At 31.9% G+C, this 18,662-nt stretch overlaps 1 protein-coding gene across 4 annotated transcripts in view; it reads right to left on the minus strand.

The window, feature by feature from the left end:
* chinmo (Chronologically inappropriate morphogenesis) overlaps positions 1-18,662 on the minus strand; it is a 148,101-nt gene that overhangs the window by 80,486 nt on the left and 48,953 nt on the right. The window contains exon 2 of one of the 4 annotated variants that reach the window (XM_076413522.1): positions 14,832-14,890. The exons of the other annotated variants lie outside the window; for them this stretch is intronic. The gene's annotated coding sequence lies outside the window, so the exon portion shown is untranslated. The remainder of the gene's footprint in view (positions 1-14,831; positions 14,891-18,662) is intronic. 4 annotated transcript variants of the gene reach the window in all.

Raw genomic sequence — 18,662 nt, forward strand, 5'->3', positions numbered from 1 at the left:
TATTTCGCTTTATATTTTAATATTAATTTTTAAACATTATTAACCAAGTTAGTCATCAAACCTTCTCAGAAACGCTATAATTATAGTCGGTCGCTTAATCCGAACTTGCATCTCGATGATAATTTTCTATTTTCTATTCACACAATTTGAATCTGGGGTATTTGTTACAAGGACATCGCCGAAATTGAGGCCAAAGTGACCGCAGGCCCGAACGAGGTCTCAAAACAGGAAATTAAAACATATTTTAGCTTTTATTGCTCGCTCCGGACCGATGTGCCCTTGCAGAAATCGGTTTAAAACGGTGCATAAAAATAATTGTTGAACATTAACATTCGTACGTCATACAGGTACGGTACCATGATAAGATCTGAAGTGTTATATCTATCATTCACCTGATTTTTAGTTGATTCTATTTCTAAAAAAACAACAGCTTATGTTAAGTACCCGATCTATATCAGATATCGCACTGCTTCCGTCATTTTTCGTCAATTTTTGATGTTGCAATTAATTCGTAGCGATTTACAAAAGGTCTCTGACAATGTTACCTCCGAAATAACTGCTATAATCTTTCTTTTTCATACATTTATTGGTGTAATGAGGAATCTACACATTTAAAATTATATCCCTTGGTAACGCCATAACTTGATAACGGTTTCATTTACCTTTTTTTAAGTTTCTAATACTCAGTAGAAAGTTCTTACGGAAACAAAAATTAAGAAAATTACACAGAAATGCGGAAAATGTAATAACCTTAACGAGTATCGAAATTTCGCTCGTTTGACAAGGACAATTTGAGAAATGCCGTTTAACAGTTCCTTTTTTTAGCAAATATCGATCAAAATATCTGCTTATTATTTTTTTAGTCCATTCGATCCGAACGATTATCCAGTTTTGGGTTTGTTGTGTGAGTAAGTGATTTTTTATTCACCACAGTTCGTTCACAGCAATTACGCCTAATTAAAAGGGTTAATCTTTTATTTTCATTTGAATTCGACTCTTCAAAATGCCACGAATTAGAGGTACCAACTTCGAAGAGGTCGTAGAACCCTCAATGCTGCAACAGTTATTGTTTAAATCCTTAAGTTATGTTTTCGATTAAAATTCATGCTTCATTGTGAATTTATTCGTTCACAAGATAGAAAACCGTCAACATTTATCTACACATCAGAAAACAAAACTAACAATGTTGAGCATCAATAAACACTCACTATGTTTTTGAAATATCATTTAAAATTATTTTTTATAGTACGAATTGAATATCCATAGCTCAGATAGGGCAATGTCTGTCGAGTCAGATAGTTAACAATAATTCTAGTATCTATATATTTCAAGGTGTGTTTTAATTTACTATTTCAACATCAAAAATGTGCTTCCGAAATTTGTTTCGTGTTTTGCAAGTGTTAATTGTGATTTTTTAAGTATGGATTAAAATCTGCGAACCCACAAAGCTAAATATAGGTAGGAATAAGAGCGTATGATATATATTCAATCACTTGTTCTGATCAATGCCAATTTCTGTCTACTTTTACTTCTTCAATGTATCAAGTATAATTAAAGACGAAAGTGTATTCAAGAATAAATTCTGCTTTTATCTAAAAGATGGATATGTTTTTAACTTATAATAGTGCTGATTAAACTCAGCATTGATCACAGTCATTGTATCAACAGATGATCCAAGAGATCCAGATGATCAAATACATTGTTCTTCAGACTAATATCGATGATACCCTGAGACTAACCCAAATATTTTTTTTTTATATTTCCTGATCGTGTATCTGTTCTGACACCAAATCATTGATACTCAACTGATGGAAAACCATTTAACAATCATTATCTTTATCAATAGGTTTTAGAAATATATTTCCTTGTCCATTAAACTACTAACCTAACAAATAAATTAGTTATAGCATATTTTAGATTAATTTGAAATCAACTTATATACATTTAAGGTAGACACTGAAAAATAAGTTTACAACTAAGTAATTCTCATGTTTTTGTTGGTTGAATTTGCATTCAAGCTCGACACTGTAGTTTGTTTTTTCGGGCAAATTTAGTAATGCCAGTTTTTCTTCAAACAGTTACAAGTAGTGGTGGTGAATCACTCTCAAACAAAAACTCGTTTCAATGAATACAAATGTTTATTTAAAAAATTGCAAATGTTGTACCAACGTCCCATTTCAAAAGCAATATTTACTTCTATTATTTTACGTTAGTGTTTCCGACAAAGTCGACAATAAATTTTGCTTCATTCTGTGCATTATAGAGTTATAAGAATGTATGCAGAAATTTTAAACAAAGAATGTATGCAGAAATTTTAAACAAATTTGTAAAGTTTTATTCGTATTTGTTAGTTGCGAAGGATTAACAAAACCACAGTTTATTTTAATTGCAATCTGTGATGTTTGATTCATTGTTAAATCAATAGTGCTAAGTATTTGTTAAAGTAATCCACGTTTTTCATATTTATCTTTGGGGATTTTTTATGTGCACAATTAGTATCACCTTGAAAATATCGGTTGACAGAAAAATAAGTTAATTTTTTTCTAATAAACTGATTTAAAATAATCACATTAGACTGACATATATCATCTCACGACATAGTTGTAAATTGTCAAGTCGAATGACATTGAACTATTTACATAATACTAGATGATATCAAAATAGCTATATATAGTATATTCAAAATAACAGTGAACAATCAAGATGTCGAGTGTATTGCTTAATATCACAAATTGTAAATTCGTTTCAAAATCAGACAATATTTTCCTTCTCAATTTATTCTAGTTAAAAAGAGATAAATTGCTGTCTGATATGTTCGAACATGTAACCGAATCAAAACATTAGTGATAATAATTAGAGGTTATAAACCAGCAAGCGTTGTTCCGACGCTTTTCTTGTTTTAATAAATTTTGAATTGAAAATGCCAAAGCCATTAGATAGTCAAAGGCAGAAGATTATGACTCTAATCAGTTACCATTATATTTGTGTTATTATTTTATTTAGATTAGAATTTTGTTAGATATCAAAGCCAGAATGAACTAAGAATGAGTCGATTCGTTCTTTGGAGATGGAATCCGTAAATAGCCTGAAATATGGGAAATTTTTTCGATGGACAATACTTTGAATAAACTAAGTTGCACCGATTTTTCACAGTGAAGATTCAAATTAAAAAAAAATCGTTTGAAACTAATTTATAGCACTGATATAATTGACTGAACTATATTTAATTGCAGTCCTAGACATATTTCACGGAAATAATGAGAATTTATTAGTTTTATGTTCAATCATTGTTAAATAAAAATGTCATTCCACAAAACGTTTTGTTTAAAGGAACACAAATGTTTATTTAAAAAATGCAAATGTGGTACGGACGTACCATTTCAAACATAATATTTATTTCTATTATTTTACAGATGTAGGAGTGTACTTTATATTTTTCCGACACTAAACATTCTCAGCTTCTCGCAGCACCTGACGTCACACGAAAATATATATCGATATTAGTGTTGGGAACTATCGACTGAAAATAGTAATTACCATTTCATTCAAATGCACATTTCGACTCTTTTTCTATTCAGCGATAACAGCTGGCGATGTACGGAAGGAATTACTTCCGATGCTAATTGTGAGAAAGGAAAGGACGGAGATAAATTTTTGATTCTCTATGTGGTCAGATCAGTTTATTTTATAATTTCAAATAGGCAGTGTGGAAAAAGGACTAATAATGATCCCAAACGTATTTAATCGTATTTTAATATTTGGAAAGTAACAATAACATAATATAATAAAAGTAGTTGGTTTATTTCTATATCATTCCGCCATGCGCTTACTATTTTTTTTAACCGTGTCATAAATGAGACGGAAATGTAAATATTTCTTTTCGAATTTTCTTTGGAAAAGAAAAGGAAAGATATAATTGCTGTACTTTATTACCTTCAAAATAACAGTTTTGTTTGGAATTATTTAAAATTATTTTTATATTTTATATATTTACTTTATTGAAAAAAGGAATACCACTAAATATTTGTATTGTATATTCTCAATTAATCTTTATCAACTATTTAACTATCGCACTCTTCTTAAATACAATAATAATTTTATTTCTGGTTAATAAAGAATATTTTATTATTAGGAATATTAATATTCGTTAAAACTTCAAAAGGCTTAAACAAACATCGAGAGATTTAGAAAATCGAAAAAGTCAATCAAAAAAGACCTAATAGTTGCGAAGATAACATAAACAAAACAAAGTGAAAATTATTTTTTTATTATCAATCAAAATGTTGCTCTTTTTACCGTATTATAATAATGATTAATCTTGAAAATAGAATTCCAAAATGCTGTTATATGTACAATATATTGTTATTTACATTAATACTACAAACAAAACATAAAACTATATCTATTACATATAAATCGATGTAAGAATAAATTCGGCACATCTTTTCCAAGGACGTGCCTCATATCTGTCGATATAAGAGCAAATTCGTAGCATATAGAGAAGAAGAACATCAAGTAGAGGGCGTTGTAGTTTGTCTAGAGGCAGTTCACAGTGATATAAGAGTCCAGCGATGTAAATAAAGTTTGTCTCTTGTTCCAAAGCCAAAAGTTGTGTTATTAATTCCGTTCCGTCCCTAATGAAAACTGATCCGTAACAACTGAAACAGTCGATGGTAAAAAGTAGTCAATTACTAAACAGTCGATAGTCGTTTTTATTCGATAGTTTCCAACGCTAACCGATATAGAAAAAAAAAACACACACACATAAAGCCATGGCGGTCCTGTCGTTTGTCGGTCCTTGTATAAGCGCCGGCCGTCCTTGCGTAAGGAAGTTTACGTGGCAACCTCGACAAATGAAATATGACCAAGACAGATTTATTGTCTGGGTTAGAGCTGCATACAAATTTTTTTCTTCGGTGGAAGGGGGCTGGAATTTATTTGGGCCGTGCTTTGCATTTTCTCTCGGCGTGACCTATTTTTTTGCCTTCGATCGGGCGAGAGACGTAGGATAGGGCATCGGGCAGATTCAAATCTCCTTTGTCAGCACGGATAAAGACAACGGATCGACTAGATCGATTTTAGTTCGCCACATTAAGTTAGATCTATCTATCTTTCGATCTATATCTATAACTATCTGTTTGATATATATATATATATATATATATATATATATATATATATATATATATATATATATATATATAATATATAAGATATTGCTGAAATGTCTGAAAACTTTTTTTTGAGGACCTAACAATCAATTAATTAACATGGACATCTTGTAGAGTTTCCTTGTCCAGTGTTTTTACTACGGAAAACATTTTATCTATAGTGAGCAGACTCCAAGGAAATGTATGGATATTTTGACAAAAGAACAGTTTCTACTTTGATCTTAGCCATTCTTCGAGTCATTTAATTGATTCAAATTGGGCAGGATTTGAAGCAAGAACACATCCTTCGATGAATCAGGTCCTTCATGAATTCTTCTAACAGTTAAAATAAAGTTCTTTGACCAAAACATGGCGCAATGATATTGGTTCCCCACAATTGGGACACACAGGTCTCTCTGTTGGATTCATTAGGAAGGAAAGGGTGAATCGCCAGTAACCAATCAGTAGCCTGTTTAATTTTACTTGCAAATCTCTATTCCATTCCATTCTCATTTCCATTCTCTAGGTAGCAGGGGAAAAGAAGTCATTTTTAATGGAAAGGAAAGGAAATTTATGGATATTTTGACAAAAGAACAGTTTCTACTTTGATCTTAGCCATTCTTCGAGTCATTTAATTGATTCAAATTGGGCAGGATTTGAAGCAAGAACACATCCTTCAATGAATCAGGTCCTTCGTGAATTCTTTTAACAGTTAAAGTAAAGTTCTTTCACCAAAACGTGGCGCAATGATATTGGTTCCCCACAATTGGGACACATAGGTCTCTCTGTTGGATTCATTAGGAAGGAAAGGGTGAATTGCCAGTGACCAATCAGTAGCCTGTTTAATTTTACTTGCAAATCTCTATTCCATTCCATTCTCATTTCCATTCTCTAGGTAGCAGGGAAAAAGAAGTCACTTTTAATGGAAAGGAAAGGAAATTTATGGATATTTTGACGAAAGAACTGTTTCTACTTTGATCTTAGCCATTCTTCCAGTCATTTAATTGATTAAAATTGGGCAGAATTTGAAGCAAGAATACATCCTTCGATGAATCAGGTCCTTCATGAATTCTTCTAACAGTTAAAAAAAAATTTTGGCACCAAAACATGGCGCAATAATATTGGTTCCCCATAATTGGGACACACAGATCTCTCTGTTGGATTCATTAGGAAGGAAAAGGTAAATCGCCAGTGATCAATCAGTAGCCTATTTAATTTTACTTGCAAATCTCTATTCCATTCCAATCTCTAGGTAGCAGGGGGAAAAAAGTCATTTTTAATGGAAAGGAAAGGAAATTTATGGATATTTTGACAAAAGAACAGTTTCTACGTTGATCTTAGCCATTCTTCGAGTCATTTAATTGATTCAAATTGGGCAGGATTTGAAGCAAGAACACATCCTTCGATGAATCAGGTCCTTCGTGAATTCTTCTAACAGTTAAAATATAGTTCTTTCACCAAAACGTGGCGCAATGATATTGGTTCCCCACAATTGGGACACACAGGCCTCTCTGTTGGATTCATTAGGGAGGAAAGGGTGAATCGCCAGTGACCAATCAGTAGCCTGTTTAATTTTACTTGCAAATCTCTATTCCATTCCATTCTCATTTCCATTCTCTAGGTAGCAGGGGAAAAGAAGTCATTTTTAATGGAAAGGAAAGGAAATTTATGGATATTTTGATAAAAGAACTGTTTCTACTTTGATCTTAGCCATTCTTCCAGTCATTTAATTGATTAAAATTGGGCAGAATTTGAAGCAAGAATACATCCTTCGATGAATCAGGTCCTTCATGAATTCTTCTAACAGTTAAAAAAAAGTTTTTGCACCAAAACATGGCGCAATAATATTGGTTCCCCATAATTGGGACACACAGATCTCTCTGTTGGATTCATTAGGAAGGAAAAGGTAAATCGCCAGTGATCAATCAGTAGCCTATTTAATTGTACTTGCAAATCTCTATTCCATTCCAATCTCTAGGTAGCAGGGGGAAAAAAGTCATTTTTAATGGAAAGGAAAGGAAATTTATGGATATTTTGACAAAAGAACAGTTTCTACGTTGATCTTAGCCATTCTTCGAGTCATTTAATTGATTCAAATTGGGCAGGATTTGAAGCAAGAACACATCCTTCAATGAATCAGGTCCTTCGTGAATTCTTGTAACAGTTAAAGTAAAGTTCTTTCACCAAAACGTGGCGCAATGATATTGGTTCCCCACAATTGGGACACATAGGTCTCTCTGTTGGATTCATTAGGAAGGAAAGGGTGAATTGCCAGTGACTAATCAGTAGCCTGTTTAATTTTACTTGCAAATCTTTACTCCGTTCCATTCTCATTTCCATTCTCTAGATAGCAGGGGAAAAGAAGTTATTTTTAATGGGCCGAAGCTTGTTTGCGTCTTCCAGCAGGTCCCATTCAAGTTGCACTAGGCTATCTACTCTGCCATCTATAAATGGATAAAGATTAGTGTTGGGAATTATCGACTGAAATCGACTATCGATTGTTTAGTGACTCCTTTTTACTATCGACTGCTATAAGTCCGAGTCGCTAATTTTAGTTCGACTTATTTTACTACCTTTTACCAGTGACTTTCAGTCGCTATTTTCGGTTCGACTGATTTTGTTACTATTTACAATCGACTGTTTCAGTCGTGTACTTTTAGTTTTTAATCTCTATTCCTTAAAGAGGTAGCAGGGGAAAATAATTCACTTTTAATGGGCCGAAGCTTGTTTTCGTCTTCCAGCAGGTCCCATTCAAGTTGCACTAGGCTATCTACCCTGCCATCTATAAATAGATAACGATTAGTGTTGGCAATTATCGACGTAAATCGATTATCGACTGTTTAGTGACTCCTTTTTACTATCGACTGCTATAAGTCAGTCGCTAATTTTGGTTTGACTTATTTTACTACCTCTTACCAGTGACTTTCAGTCGCTATTTTCGGTCCGACTGATTTTGTTACAATTTACTATCGACTGTTTCAGTCGTATTTTTGGTTCTACTAGTTTCATTCGACTGATATTTAAAGTTCTGACTTTGTCGTATTATTCTATTTAGAAAGAAATTATTGAGATAGAATTTAGAAGAAAAATTCCATTCTTTTTAACAGATCCACAGAACATTCAAATATAAAAGTAATTCTACTTCGTAAAAATTAAATTACTGATTGGAAGTTAATAGTATTCAGTAATTACTTTTTTCCTATTCTATTTTAAAGTTTGCACGTGAACGAATATGTACATCTTCGTCTCACTTATACTAAGGTTGGAAAATATTAGCACAAATAAAATTAACTGCTCCAAGCAATTATCTCACATCAGGAATTGATAAAAGCAATCGAACCGTGCATTTGACTGAAAATAGTAATTACTACTTTCAGTTGTCAGTTATTACTTTCAACAAATTATCTATTCATAGATACTTTATTCTAATATTTTTTGGCAATTTTTGATTTACATATTTTTCTTTAACTCATGCTCAATCATCAACTTTAACTTCTGGTTTACCACGTTTACTGGCTTATAAACACTAATTATTATGGCTAATGTATTAAATAATTATGACTTTAGCATGGAGTATGTTATTCAAATTAAACAAAAATGGTCGCACCTCCTGCATTTACAGAACCTTACTTGGCTCTGAAACTTCAAATGTTTTGCTAAGGAATATATGATATTTAGTTGAATTTCAATAATTTCTTCCTAATGAATAAAAATTGTATTTTCTCGTTTATTTTAGTTAATGAATGAACCAAATCGGCTCGATAAATCAAAAGTGAAAATGTGTTTTACTCAGTACGGTATTCGTCGTTCAAAGCAACCGCAGCAGTGAAAGTTTCAGTGACCGATCCCTGTATATCGTTCGAATTTTCATGCGTCCTTCCAGCTCAAGGTTTGTTTGCTTCGCACCAGCGGTACGACACGTTGAAGTACGTAGCGTAAGATACGCACAACAATTAGAATTTAATCAGAAACTGACATTACCGCCTTATCAATTGCGGTTTTCCTTTCACGCTTCGTTCCATTTGTAAATGCTTTATTATTACTAAAAATATAACCTTTGTTTTAGACAATCACAAAGATTTTGATTCCGAATTATAAAAATATTTACGCTATTGTGAAATAATTAAGACGAGTGCATTTATATGCCATTATATTTTAGAGAAATATCGATTAAAGTACATTAATTTAATTTTTACAATCGAACTCATATTTATTTCTGTGAATCATATATTTTTGAGTAAAATAAGGCCTATTTTTTAATGAATGAAAGTTCCATTGGAAACAAGCTCAGGAACAAGGGTTTATTGCTTTAACATCTGACTATGACACACACTTGAGATACTTTCGTTTTCCCAGAGCCCACGATATTAGTCTGCAACTAAAAAACAGTCATATTTGATAAGTATGTACAAGCTTAAACTTTAACACTTTGCAATTTTGGACACGGTGAATTACTGTGATTTTTCAAACCTGTGAACAATTTTTTCGAATGTAGGGCTTCATTAACTGAAGATGTATGCTCATTCTTACCAGACATTACTAAATGACCGGGTTTCGCTTGTAATAAGTGTCCGAAATGTTTATTAATTATTTAACTTTCGTGGAGTACACAGTTTGTACGTTTTTAAATCCTATTTTTAAAAAAGTAAATTAAGTTAGCTAAAAAGAAAGTTCGTCGGAAAACAAGGTATTGGTAAACTAGGTCTTTAATTCTAGGGTAGCAGTATTTGTACAAAAAGTAGTGCAATAAGAATATGTTTACATTAAAAGCTCTTGTAGGTTTTCGAAATAAATGTTTTCACGCCTTTTACCGGTTCTGAAGATTTTAGTTGCCTGAATTTTGTTCTGTTCAGCATCGTTCTTGTCTTTTTAAACCTTTTAATAAGAAAATCACAGTATTTAAAGCATCACTCATACACACATAGATATAGTCACACACACTGCGTCTTAAGGTTTTGAGACACCCTGCGTAATAATCCTGATTCTAGTTCACCAACTGGAATCAATATCGCATTTCGAGTTTTAAAATAAAAACTGTCACTTTGTCAACTATAAAGATATGTCCATAAATATTACAAGTAAAGCCATCTATTGTCAAACAGTGATATCTCATGTATTCATCCGTTAGATTTCAACGAAGAATATTAAAAAGTCAAAGATGCTTCGTGATGTGCAGGTTGATTTGGACTGCAAAGCTTTTGTGACCAATAATGAACTATAATGTTTGTTCTTTAAGGCACAACATTTATGTACAAGTCGCTTGACTTTAAATTGCTAATTAAAAATTGCTAATTAAATGTTTGCTTTTATCTCATTCGCCAAAGCATTGCAAACGAAATGATAATTGAAGCGAAAATATCGTTTAGTTATGTGGTTTGAAGCACACATTATGAGCAACATTGTATACACATAATTTTTTAATAATCAACATTACAATTAAATTTACTCTCATATTGATATTAAACATTGCATTTTTTACGTAGGTATATTAAAGTTTATATTTACACAGCCAATAAAGAACAAAAAATATAGTATACTACACCTCGAGCATTGTTGAATTTAGGCGTATACATTTTTTTCAAATATATCCTATCTGTATATAAAAATGAATCCCAATTATAACTAACATCAATGGGGTTTACAAAAATTGATGAAAAGCATGTTGAAATTGCCTGTTTTACACAATATTATTTTTTAGTACTGATTATAGCAACATAACGTCGTCGTGCAAAATAAAACACAACTTTATACATTACTGGATTATATTTATATATATTCTGTCATAATAATTACTAAAACCAGGATGTCATCGTTTATAAACCCTATTAATCACAATAAAAAACGGTCCTGTTGTGATCAAAACAATTGCAAATGTGCGTAACGTACGCAATAGACCGAAAATAAACGTTGAATTTCCTGGATTATGAGCGATAAATGTATTTGCATCAAAACACTTGTCACAAGGCAATCGACAGTTATCTGCCTGATGATCAACTAGTTAAATTAAGCGAAACAATAAGCGATATCTTATCTGAAATGTGTGTTACATCTGCAGCCATTGTAATAGTTCTAGTCTCAGATAAGGGTATTAAGAAGATACTTTAAAAATACATAGTTCAATTTTATTTGAAATCTTACATATAAATAACATAAATAACAAGCATCAAAGGATATTCTCAGTATATATATATATATATATATATATATATATATATATATATATATATATATATTTAAAATCCAAAATCACGTAATTCTTTATGCTTATCATTGACCATCACCCAAAAGATGAATTTGTATACAAATTGTTAATGAAACTAAGTCGAAATACTACATTGATTTATAACTGTAATTAATATGTAAACTCTTTATAAGGCCCGGTATATAGAATTGGATGGTTTTATTAATAGTTGACATTTGATGCCAACATTTTGTATAGAAAGTTGCACTGTATATAGAATAATGTATATAGTATCTTTTAATGTTATTGAATATAGTTGATTAACGTGTTTTGGAATGAAGACAAATGTTATACACATCGTTACATTGCTAAACATAAAAACTTTACGTAAAACAGACAAACAAGAGGCAAAAAATATCAAAACAGTTTGCTTTAGAAATTTAATGCACTAATAAACAAGTGGCAGTGTTCCTTTCGCTTTTAATTTTATCTCAACAGCAACATAATCTCAAACAATATTTTTCTCTCTGTCTGTTTTACACTCTACATATTGTAGATTACCAAGAAAAACATTTAAAGACATGATTTGTTGTAAAACCTAAATAAAACATGATTATTAAACAATTTAATTGCAAATTGTACATCATTGGGCATCAGTTATGTATTTTATCTGAAATACTTCAAATTTGTGGTGTTGATAAATCAGTAGATTAACTAGTGTAGCTCTGAACCAGTTTCAGTGGTTATCAATGGTTAGGGCTTCATGATTTCCAATAAACGTAAAATTGTGTTATCGATCATCATCAAGTGTAGACTGGACATAAACAAACATTGACAGATATCATCATCAATCTATAGCTGCGTCCTTTGTGAGAAATTTGGCCCTCTTTCTTTAAGCAGGCGTTACTTCGGACCATTGCAATTTGCGTCTCTAGACACGTTCCTCAACTAGACTGTACACTGATTGTCGTATCTTAATCGAATAGCTTCATTTGTAATATTATCTCAGTTACAACATTTTTCAATACCGTAACTTTCAAATTCAAATTTATAACTACCATCAACTCAATAAACACAATTAAAAATATTATAGCTGCTATGAATACAGTCTGTACTAGCGTTGGGACTTATCGAAAACAGTCGAAACAGCTGATAGTCGCAAAACAGTCGATAGTTAAAAAACCAGCGACCTGAATATTAATAACTATAATATTAATAAACAATATATTCTTATTAACAAGAAAACTACCTAAAAATCATTAAACTACAAATATTACATAAAGATTTATGTAAGCATAAATTGGGTGCATTTTTTTCAAGGTAGCGGCTAGGACGGCAGAGCTAGAACGCTAAAAATTAATCGAATGAAACAAGTAGGACCAAAAATAGTAACTGAAGTACCACTGAAACAGTCGATAGTAAATAGTAACAAAATCAGCCGGACCGAAAATAGCGACTGAAACAGACGATACTAAAAAATAGTCAATTACTAAACAGTCGATAGTCAATTTCAGTCGATAGTTCCCAACACTAGTCTGTACCTATATTTATAGTCCGTAAAATAATCTGTAAAATTACATGTTATACTTAGCTTCTCTTTAGTATATGTACTGCCGAAGTACTTGCTGGTATTTTATTTAGATCTAGATACCACTGAAGACTGTTTACATTCAATTTTTATAAATATATTCTGACTGGTAATAATTTAATTTTAAATTAATTGAGTGATACTTCAAAAATAATTTAAAAACAATGTTTTATTAAACCAACTGGCTATCATTATTGCAATGTCACAGATATCCGAATGGGAGATTTAGTAATTAACGATAAATTGGGAAAATTCCATATTACGCTGAACATATTTACAACAAAACACTCACACCAAGGTAATCATCAACTCTCATTTTAAAGACAGTTCTGATAAAATACCTAGTGATTGTGATGGGTATAGATTCGTCATAAATTACAGGAGTGTATTTGTCTGGATTAACTCTGTTTATTAAAAGAAATAGTTCTGTATACGATAACACTACAAATAAAATATCCGAGACGATGAAAATAACAGGACAATTGAAAAGTCCCCGGCCTACCATAGTAAAACACATTTTTTTGACAAAATTAGTTTTTTTATTCAACATAATTCCCTTCAAGGGTGATACACTGATTATAGCGACCCTCCAACTTTTCGATAGCAGTACGATTTGTCCTTTGCTTCAAACTAGGTCTCAGTTTTGGCGACCACCTGTTCATTCAACAAAAATTTCTTCCCAACGGGCATTATAAAGCAGCATTATATTTTCTTGAAATGCGGCCGTGTTTCGGCGATTTCGTCCTTCAAATGGTCCAATCACGCTATGTAATAGTCGCTGTTGATGGTTCTTCATTTTCCAAAGTAGTCAATAAAAATTATACCATGAGCATTCCAAAATACAGACGCCATAAACTTGCCAGCCGACTGTTGCGTTTTCCCACGCTTTGAAGCGGGTTCATCGCGTGCAGTCCACTCGGATGACTGTCGATTGGACTTCGGAGTGAAATGATGAAGCCATGTTTCAACCATTGTCACAAATCGACCCAAAAACTCGGGTTTATTACGCTTGGTCATCTTCAAACTCTGCTCCGAATCATCAAAGTCGTCGTTGTGTTCGGCCAAAAGTGAGCTCGCGCGGCACCCACTTTGCACAGAGCTTTCTCATACACACGTAACATTTTCCTCTCTCGTACACGTTCAGTTGATATCTTTAGAGTTTCTGCTACTTCATTCAGTTTCAATTTACAGTCATTCTAAATCATTTTGTCGATTTTTTAAATGTTTTCGTCAGTAACAACCTCTTTTGGCGTCCACTGCATTCACCGTCTTCGGTGCTCATTTCACCACGTTTAAACTTACCATACCAATCCTTGCTGGCTGGTTTTCCTAGGGCAGTGTACGGAAATCCGGTATCAAGTTTTTTCCTCAATTTTATTCTATTTCGAAATGTGAAATTCTTTTTTTTTTTAATTTTTTTCATGATAAAGAAAGTTTTTACATGCATCTTTTGAGAGTTAAGGCTAACTAAAAAACATATGGATTTAATTCTAGTAGCGCCATCTATGTGTCAGAGCGTGGACTTTTCAATTGACCTGTTATTATTATATATCAAAGTTAAGTGTTAACATTTACTATTAACTAAAACAACATGAAATCAAATCAATTATTATTTATTTGTAATTATATATCGTTATAAGTTTTCAGTCAAAAGTTATTTACGTTTCGAAAATTGAAAAATTATGCGGTATTTATGGTGGTTAGTGTTTAAAGTGAACGCCTCGTGAACGTTTCATCGTTCTTGTTCTGGAAATTTCAATGTTATAGATGTATTTCGCTCTTGTTAGCTAATCGTTCTTTATCGTCATTTCTTTTTGATCATTTTTTGCGCAATACGTTATTAAAAAATAGCTAATCAAAGCTTAAATTATTCTGCGGAATCTTAAGGCCACTTTACATGTTAGAAACTTACCGTAGGGTGGTGGGAGTTTGTTAAAACAATCCAAAATGATTACATCGCCATCTGCTTACCTGCAACAACAAATATAGTTTAAATACCAATATTCTAAATGAACAACATAACTAAGATATTAAATTAATTTAATATACAGAAAATTATTAAATGAATCTATCCAATATATGAATTGAATTTTAAATCCAATATCGTTAAAGTTTTTTTCTTCCGGAATCAAACAATATTATCGAAATTGAATGTCGGATATATGACATCTTCCGATATCATATGGCTATTAGGAAGGTCAATTGGTTTCACACACTTCTGACCCTTCTTTTGTGGTCCCTCAGGATCCTTTTAGTCAATACAGAAATCGCAAATCCAATATCGCTGATTTGATTTTAACCATGATACTTTCGCACATAAAAAATGGTATACAACAAAATAGGATTCGGGACCAACTATATTAATGAAAAACTAACTGAAATTGTTATTTAATAAGATATGCGGGTGAACAGGATAATAGTTGGCCTTGAACACGCTGTAGTTATAACATAACAGGTTAATACTTCTAATATGTTTACCATGAGAAACGGATAAATTTAAATAGGTACTGAAGGTGTGAACGAAATATTTTAAACTTATCAGTATACATTACGAGCTATTGTTAATTAAAAACAAACAGGAAGCCAATTAATTATTGAACAATACATTGATCTACACACATTACAAATAGTATATAGTGACTGGTAAAGATAATAGAGACAGCTTAGTTATCATGATGATTACTAATTAGTACATCATCATTTACAGGTTTTAGATGGACTGGATTAACTCCTTATACCGTATTTTACTGAATGAATATCAATAGCTAGTTGACTTGGTTTTATAAAAAGTGGACACATCGTTTCTGCTTATCCATGATCTGTATTGGTGCTAAAAATGTTGATACAGTGTTTCTTTTTATATATTTTTACATATTTTGGTACAAATTTACTTGGGGATAATTTTCCTGAATATTTACTGCCTCTGTCTTTTCAAGTAACTCTGTAACTCTGTAATAAAGGAACACACCGTAAACCCAGTAATGTTAATTCTAATTTCAAAATAACCTTAAACATAATTTTAATAATTAGCAACAATTAACTATATAGAAAAAATAGTTTAAAAACTATATATATATATATATATATATGTTCGATTTTACAATTTTATAAAACTATATTATAATCAATTATCTTCAATATGCGTAATAATCAATTTTGTTTATAAAAAAATAGTAAATGAACATCTAATGTTATTCACATCAGGGCAATATATCTTACTAACAGAAAGATTTAAACCATGTATAAATCAATCTACACATCTATTTTTAGCAAGCCTACAATATAACGATGAAAAAGAATGTAAACTAGGAAATATATCTGTATTCAAATTTGACTCAGCATCGTCCTGATGATGATTTCTTATATTATCACATTGTTGGAGAAGCCATAACCTACATTTGTTACAGATGGGTTTGTTTGTTTTATTAGTGTGTTATTTGAACGAAAAAAGAACATAAAAAATCAGCGATTTACTTAAAATAATGTATCATATCATACAAAAATAAACGTGGTAAAGTAAAGCTCGAACACTGGGTTTTTGTTTGGATGGAATAATGCATTTCGACAACAAAACTATAAAACTATAGAATGAAATACCCTAAGGTTGTTACAGTAATATCTAATTAGTAATTTTATTGTTGATAAAAAACTACTCAAGTAATTATATAATAATCCTAATCAATACTGATACTTCATAGTCTAAGAAATTATGCACAGAAAATTTACTTAACAAATCATTCAAGAATCCACTGTATTAAATGAAGCGTCTTGTAATAATTTCGACTTTATTCATCAATATAAACCCCTTCGAGCGCGATGCAGACACCTTTTGATGTGTCAGAAGAACCTTCAATTAGAGGGAACTAAATCTAGCAATTTTGACAGTGCTTTTAATCGATATGGCGGTTTTTAGGGTAATGTTTCTTTTTATATAAGACGGTATTCGTTCATGTTTAAAATTCTTGGTTGTAATTCACGAACAAAATTCTGAAACTGATATTTTCTCGTTCGATTTCTGAAGATTAGGTTGGTTTGGAGGTAAGAAAACAGGTCCCAATATTCCGTAACCTCTATTTTTAGAATCGTGGCAGTGAATTCAAGTCTCATTTATAGCGTTGAATCGATATGCACAATATTATTTTAATATATTTTCGAATTTTGTTTCTATTGCATTGTTAAAGAATTACCTTTAATTATAGTTCTTGAATTTATTGAAAAAAAGAACGTAAATTATATAATAACAATTGATATTCCATAAAATTGCTGTATTGTACTGTATATAGTACTATCTAGATGGCATATACAAAGAATGTAGTCTCTTGTTGCATGTTGGCAACACTGCTGTGTTGCTCAGATTACATAACAAGTCTTGTAGGTTCTACTTCACTCTACGCTTTGTTGTATGACCCTGCATGACATGGCGGAATGACAGTATACACAAAATATGGTAAAATATCATCAGCGAAAATAATAGTCGACGAACCCAAAGTTAACTGATATAGACCAGCGAACATTAAGTCTTAACCTTAGTCTGGTTACAATCCTCTTAAGGATTGTAACCAGACAACATAAAACAACCGAGACAAAGGTGAGAGCTGAACTCAACACTCACTTGAATAATAACATATAGTCAACAAGCATGGAGGAGGTTCTGTTATAATTTCATCGTGATATTTAGCTTATCCCCTCATTCACTGACTGGATTGCTGCGAATTAATATGTCGAAATCCCAAATGATGAAGTTCTTAGTATGACGAGAATATTGTTGCCAAACACGGATATATTCCAAAACGATATATCATATGGGCTGAAATGTCTCTAGGCTGTGCCTAACACATAGATGGCGCTAGCTTTATTCACCGCTTATCAGTGCTAAACTTCAAGGGAAAGCTGTTAAAATTTCATGATATTCTACTCATAGGTTCTGATGTTATTTTTCTAAGAGTGATACTACTTTTGATGTTTTCAAAACAATGGATCAAAAACAATTTCGTGTTTTAAATTTACACTGCTTCTTCATGAGAGAAATACTGTTCAAGGGAAGCAATGACTTGAAAAGTTTCATAAGGGCTCTGCTACATCAGAAGCAACAATATAATGTAGGTTTGCTGACTTCAAACATGGTCGTACACCGATGATGCAGGATACAGCGATTCAGGGATGCGCATGGAATAATTTTCATTGACTACCTTGAAAAAGAAAGGTGCATCAACACCGACTATTACATAGCGCTATCGGACCATTTGAAGGACGAAATCGCCGAAAAACGGCAGGCACTTGAAGAAAAAGAGAGTGCTGCTTCACCAAGACAATGCACCGTGTCAAAAATCCATGAATTGGGCTTCGAATTGCTTCCTCATCCACCGTATTCCCAGATCTGACCCCCAGCGACTATTTTCTGTTCGCAGATTTCAAAAGAATGCTCGCCGTGAAGAAATATTCGTCGAATAAAGAGGTGATCGCCGAAACTAAAGCCTATTTTGAAGCAAAAGACAAATAGTACAACAAAAATGGTATCGAAATGTTGGAGGGTCGCTATAATCAGTGTATCACATTGAAGGAAATTACGTTGAATAAAAAAACTAATTTTGCCAAAAAAAATGTGTTTTACTATGGTAGGCCGGAGACTTTTCAATCAACCTGTTAGTTTAGTTGCTCAACGCAGATCAAACCAACAGAAAAAAACAATTATTTTTCGTGTCGACCTAATACATTATTATTCTGTTATTATTATTATACATTA

Source organism: Rhynchophorus ferrugineus, unplaced genomic scaffold, assembly GCF_030347505.1.
Source record: "Rhynchophorus ferrugineus isolate W39M unplaced genomic scaffold, kcgeb_rfMv2 rfM9, whole genome shotgun sequence".
Classification (NCBI taxonomy): Eukaryota; Metazoa; Arthropoda; class Insecta; order Coleoptera; family Curculionidae; genus Rhynchophorus; species Rhynchophorus ferrugineus.